The following is a 6,529-nucleotide window of genomic DNA, read 5'->3' on the forward strand; positions in this document are numbered from 1 at the left end:
CCAGTCTGGAGCATGCAGGAAGCAGCCAATCAGTGATTCTCTCTCACCATTGAAATTTCTATCTCTCCCTCTCCCTTCTCTGAAATGAATAAAAATATATTTTAAAAAGTTAAAATAAAATGGCAAAATTTTGTTTATATTTGTAAATTCTGAGTGTTAAACATATTATCCCTTTTATATTTTGCTCTTTTAAAGTATTTAAAATGTAAAAAGTTTTTTAAATTACAGTCTACTTTCAATATTATTTTGTATTTCAGATGTAACAGCATAGTGATTAGATTAAGTGGTTTTTATTTTTTTATGTGAAATGATGTAATTTTATTTATTTTTATTTATCTTACTCACTGATCTACTGATCACATTAAGTAACAACATATGTACTTTTAAAAAAATATATATGTATTGTTGAAAGTATTACATATGTCCTATCTCCAGGTAGACAGAGAGTTAGAATTGAGTTAGACTGCGGGACATCTGGCTGGTGTCACAGAATTGCTTCTTGAGTGGAAATGCTCCTTTATCTGGTGGCCAAATGTGTCAGAAGTGAAGTATTCGGTGTGAAAGTAAAGGAGAAAGACAGGAGGACAACTGTAGGCTTTTCCAGTACCATGTCTACTGAAGGATATACAGTGATCATAATGAAAAATTGTAAAACAGACTCAGTGACATCAAAGCATAAAGAAAGACATGGAAAAGGTGCATGTTTTTTGAATGGAAACTCAATGCCACCATGATAGCAACTCTCCCAAACGATGTTGAGTTTTAATAAACTTCCATTAAATCTAAAACTCGGTAGGGTTTTTTTGTTTTGTTTTTTTAATTTCTGGAAAACTACTTGTTAAAACTAAAATGACAAAATGCAAATGTCTAAAGAGCTACATTTCTACAGAACAAGGTGGAAGAACTTTCCCAGAAACACATGACGCCATTTAAGTCACAACAGTAACTGGGACAGCACAGTGCAGCCGAAGGAGGGACCCACCGAGGTCACTGACACTGGACTATTTGTGGGACAAGAGTCTCGGCCAGAGCAGGCACGGCCCCAGGGGGGAAATGATGGACATTTTAACACACAGTGGGTGAGAAATGGTTATCCAAAGGGGACAATGAAGGCCCTTTTATCGACTTGATGTAACATAACCAACTTGAGGCATATTTAAATAGAACACTTTTAGAACAAGTTAGAGTCACGTGTACTATGACTTCCCAGTACAGAGAGTTTTCTAATATAAGGGGGGGGAAAACAAATTACAATGGAAGAGATGGAAACATTCATTTCTATTCACATGAACACTCTTCACCAGCACAGAATAAAGAGAGCGAAAAGATAAACCATATTCCAGAGAAAATGTATACAGTATCTGCAAATGAAACAGGATTCCTGCCCAGAGCATCTAAGAAAACATCAGAAATCAATAAACACATAAGTCAATAAAAGGCGACCAAATGACTTTAAATTATTTCACAGAAGATTAAATAACATGACCTGCCTCAATGTTGATCAGTAAAATTCATATGTCACCACAAGGAGATTCTGGGTCACACATTAGATGGACAAAAATTAAGTTAGGCAATTTAGGTGGTGGAAACCACATGAAAGAAATGAACACATAGGAACTAAAGGTGGGGGGAGGGAGATCAATTCATGGCCAGCTACTAACAGCAAGTGGGATCACTTGGTGTCACAAACTGCATCCTGAATGGAAGAATCACTACCACTTTTTTTATTTTATTTACTACCTTTTTTTAAAAAATATATTTTTATTGATCTCAGAGAGGGAGAGAGAAGCATCAATGATGTGTGAGAATCATTGATCGGCTGCCTCCTGCATACCCCACACTAGGGATTGAGCCTGAAACCTGGGCATGTGCCCTGACTGGGAATCCAACCATGGACGCTCAACTGCTGAGCTACGCCAGCCGGGCTCACTACCACTTTTTTGAATATTTAAATCCTTATCTCCACCCACCTCTCATAAAGATGTGGAATTCCGTGTATTTGCCCCAAAATTATACTGGAAGAGAGGACATTTTCGGTACTGAGACAGTTTCTCCCAGAGATGTCCGTGGTTCAGCCCCATGACATCAAAGACCTTAGACTCGACTACTAAGAGTCTTATTAAGGAAAACAGGCCAAAAAAATAATAATTTTTCAGTCATTCTACATCTGCTGAAACCTGAGGCTTGAATACAGGGAAATTTAGTGCTGAGCTGGACACAGGCTGCTCACACGTGTCAGGTGACAGAGCTGAATCCTCCCTGAGACCTGTGCTTCTGGTAACATCCACGGAAGGTGTGAGGAAGCACTACCCCCCTGCCCAACCCATTTGTTCTGGAAAAGGGCATGATGCAAGAACCCTTCACTTTTTTATCCAGGACAAGGCTGGATGCAGACGCCTCAAATCCCCTTCCGTGCTTCCTTGTTGATGAGCTGGATTGCTCATCTCCACTGACCAAGCAGAGCAAATGCCTGTTGGCCAGACTTCGGTTTAGCTTCTCTCCTACCCCCCAGACCCCTGCAGTTGGCCTGTCCTCAACCTAAGCCGCTACACAACAGCCCTCCTGAGGACAGGCTGGTCTCAGGGACCTGCCACCCCAACTACACCTGGTTCTTTCTGCATTTGTTCTCTCTGCTCTTTAAAAAAAAAAAAAAGAAGAAGAAAAACTATTTGCTATTTGGCCCAACTCTTGAGACACTTGCATATCATATGGTCAGAGCGTTCTTGCCCTGAGTGCACAGTCCCTTTTCCCCACTCCTTGTAATATTTCTTTGTAAAGTCGCTCCTTAGGAAGTTCGGATTTTTCTTTCTTTTTTTATTTTTATTTTTACATGCTTCACCAAATGATCACAATTGCCCATTTCATACCCAAACTTTTTTCAGGCTCCTGCTTCCCCACAGGTCCAGACATTGCCCCCCCCGCCCTCGGCGTCTGAACACGGCCCAGCTGACAGGAGCCGGGAATGCGCTGACCACCGGGAGGCCGGGTCCTGTCCTACCCAGTTCCTGCTCACCTTCTTCCACTGAAAAGAAAAGCCCTTTTCTGTCAGATTTAAGACGAGGACGCCGCTCTGAGACCCAAGCATTGTCCCTAAAGGAACAGGCTTTGAAATAAAGTCTCCTTAACCTCGTCCGGAACGAGCCGCACCTACCCTACAACGCCCACTCATCTCCCAGGCCCTGACCGCTGGCAACGGGGTCATGTCCGCTCTCCCTCCATCCCCTACCCCGCCAAGGACTCGGGTCGGCGGAGAAGCCGCCCCATTCGCCTCCCCGCCACCCCTCTCACCCCCGTCGCTTACAACGGGTTCGGGACGGTTCGAATACATCCCATCCCCGACTCCGGACCGGGGTCCCAAGAACTCACCCTAAGGGGTCGCTCGAAGTCCCCGACAGGACCGCAGCACCCGCACCACAAAAGCCAGAAGGAGCCGTTGACGCAGGAGCCGTTGACGCAGGCTGCGAGCCCGCCCACCCACGGCCAGGATCAGACGGTTGTCCAGGCGATTCACCCTGAATGGACGGTGGTCCGGGTCCTCCTCCTCTCGGGAACGCTGATTGGACCAGATGCTTATTATCTTTCGGGAACGCTGATTGGACGGTGATACCGCATCTCCACAATAAACAAGTCTCCGACCCGCCCCCGGCACGTTACCCTTGGCCCCGCCCCGGTGGCCTCCCATTGGACAGCGTTACAGACCTCCGGCGCTGAAGGGCTGGGCGGGGGAGCAGGTCCCGCAGCGAGCCGGGCGGAAAGGCCGCTGTTTGCCTCAGCCCTTCCCCGCCTGACTCCCGCCGCCCTGTTCCGGGCTCTGAGCTAAAACCGCGGGGCGCCCGCCTTTGTCCTCCATCTATAACGGGAAGTACTGACTCAGTTTTCCCGCGTGGCGTCCCTGATGCGGACCCGGGGCAGGACAGCACGACTGATCACTTCTGGGGCCAGGGATTGCCCTGGGGTGGGTTCACTGTGGCTCTGTGCCCGTAATCAAGGACAGAGACACTCAACAGTGACGTCACAGCGAGTATGCAAAGTTCCGCCTGGTTTTGACTCAGGACCTTTGAACCGGAGGCCCCGTCCCTCTCCCACTTTAGGTTGGGGCTGGGGTCGGGAAACCTTGGCTCCCGTTTCTTCTCCTCCTTGGGATGAGGCCCAGAGGCCCCAGCCTCTGTGTAGAACTGAGTCTCTCTGAGCCACAGGTGTGAGGTGTTAGGATTCTCAGGTGTGCGCAGTACACTGCACGGAAATGTTTTAGATCCGTTTTGAGTGTGCCTAGAGAATTTTGTAATACTGTATAATAGGTGGTTGTATTCCTATTTTCACTCATTTAAGAAAAAGTACTCAAAACTTAAATTACGATTGTACCTGGAAACTTTTAATACACTGATTCAATTGGGCCAAAACACCTGGAACATGTCCTACTCACTTAAAAAATACCCTTGCCCGCCGGCTTGGCTTAGTGATTGAGCATGGACTTATGAACTAGGAGGTCATGGTCTGATTCCCAGTCAGGGCACATGCCTGGGTTGCCGGCTCCATCCCCAGTGTGGGGCGTGCAGGAGGCAGCCCATCAATGATTCTCTCTCATCATTGATGTTTCTATCTCTCCCTCTCTCTCCCTCTCTGAAATCAATAAAATAAAATACATGTTTTAAAGGAAGATACCCTCCAGCCAAGCCTAGACCAGAGGCAGAATTTAGTATATGACAAGATGGCAGGGCTGCCCCACAGGACTGTCAAGGAAACCCAGCGTTTACTGGTAAAACGGGTTCTCGGGATTAAAGCAGAACTTGATGAGAGCAATACCTGCTATTTTCCTGTGGTCATGCTGGCCCCCAGGATTCCCACTTAGAGGGAGGGACTGTTAGAGCTGACCTATTCCTTCCAGAAGAATAGCCGATGGCAGTCCCTAAAGTACACTTCATGACCCAAACTTATCCTAATGCAGACAAGTTGGGAAGAATATGTTTAGGTATTTTGAAAGGTCAGTGGTCCCCAGCACTGCAGATGCGCACAGTGCTGCCATGGACCCAGGCTCTGTGACGTGCTCCCAATGCAGACCACCCATTAGCACCAGACCCATTAGCACCAGCGTTGCTAACAGATGAAACAGCTGAGCAGCGGAAGACCAACAAAGCCCAAGCCTTAGACACGGACGAGGCTCTATGCCAGGAATTCTATTTAAATCGATCTGACCATCACATGTGCATCACTTCTCCTTTTTTGTTCGCATTTAATGGACACAGTCTTAGAGACATTATAGAATAAAAGCCCACACCTCTTCAGTCCTGTGGTGACGAAATGCACATTAGCCCCTTTGCAATTTTATTAACCAATGTCACCCCAATAAACTCGATTAAAAATAAATAAACGCGCATTAGCAACTCTATGTCTTGTCCTGATTCACTGTTGCGACACGTGAGGATAGAAGTATCATCTGGATTGTTGCAAAACATTTAAAAGCCTGGCCCCTCTCTGCTTTTATTCTTTTTTTTTTTCTTTATTGATTAAGGTATTACATATGTGTCCTTATCGCCTCATTGCCCCTCCCCCCCACTCCCCCATTCATGCCCTCACCCCCCTGGTGTCTGTGTCCATTGGTTAGGCTTATATGCGTGCATACAAGTCCTTTGGTTGATTCCTCCCCCTCTGCTTTTATTCTTTCCCCCTCATCATGGTTTTCAGTGGTCAGCAAACTCATTAGTCAACAGAGCCAAATATCAACAGTACAACGATTGAAATTTCTTTTGAGAGCCAAATTTTTTAAACTTAAACTTCTTCTAACGCCACTTCTTCAAAATAGACTCGCCCAGGCCGTGGTATTTTGTGGAAGAGCCACACGCAAGGGGCCAAAGAGCCGCATGCGGCTCGTGAGCCGCGGTTTGTGCCCTGAGAATTGGCGGTTATTATTTTTAAGTCATCAATGTAGCCACTCCTAAGTATGTAAATGTTAACCTGTGGGTTGGAAACAGCACTGTGAATAAAGGTAGTCGTTAGGATTAGTTGCAGGGATGTGAGTGTTTTCCTTTATTATTTTTTGATGGGGGAGTGTGGGGCGCGGCTACAGTGTTTGGACAGGTTCAAGCCTCGGACTAACGAGAGGGCACAGTCCTCTCGTGGCCACGTGCAAGTCCCAGCTTGGAGGGCAGAGCCCTCCCAGCACAATGATAGCCAACAGCTGTAGTTGTGAGCTTGAACCTATGGTCCGAACACGTGGCACCACATGTCTAAGTGATATAGGCTGCAAGTAAACAAAGCTTGATCAGGTGCATGTAATTGAGTGGGATCGAAACCCATGAGAATGTTGTAAACACCTTGACCACGCCCTTACTTTGCCTCTGGCATCTGCTATAAAATAAAGACACGGCTTGTAGACCCTGGGGCTCGCTCTCCAGCAGAGAAGCATCGTCCCACCGAGACCCAGCTTTCATTCTCCTGTCTGTCTTTTCTAAGCCTTTCAGCCGCCCCCACTCAGGGTCACCCTTGGCCATGCTGGTGCAGCACAGGGGAGGCAGTTTTAATTCTATGGGCT

General features: G+C 46.6%; 1 pseudogene; it reads left to right on the plus strand.

The window, feature by feature from the left end:
• The first annotated feature begins 4,708 nt into the window (after positions 1-4,708).
• Positions 4,709-5,265, plus strand: LOC103294407 (ubiquitin-conjugating enzyme E2 N-like; annotated as a pseudogene).
• The last annotated feature ends 1,264 nt before the right edge of the window (positions 5,266-6,529 follow it).

The sequence above is a fragment of the Eptesicus fuscus genome, chromosome 6 (genome assembly GCF_027574615.1).
Source record: "Eptesicus fuscus isolate TK198812 chromosome 6, DD_ASM_mEF_20220401, whole genome shotgun sequence".
NCBI classification, from domain to species: Eukaryota; Metazoa; Chordata; class Mammalia; order Chiroptera; family Vespertilionidae; genus Eptesicus; species Eptesicus fuscus.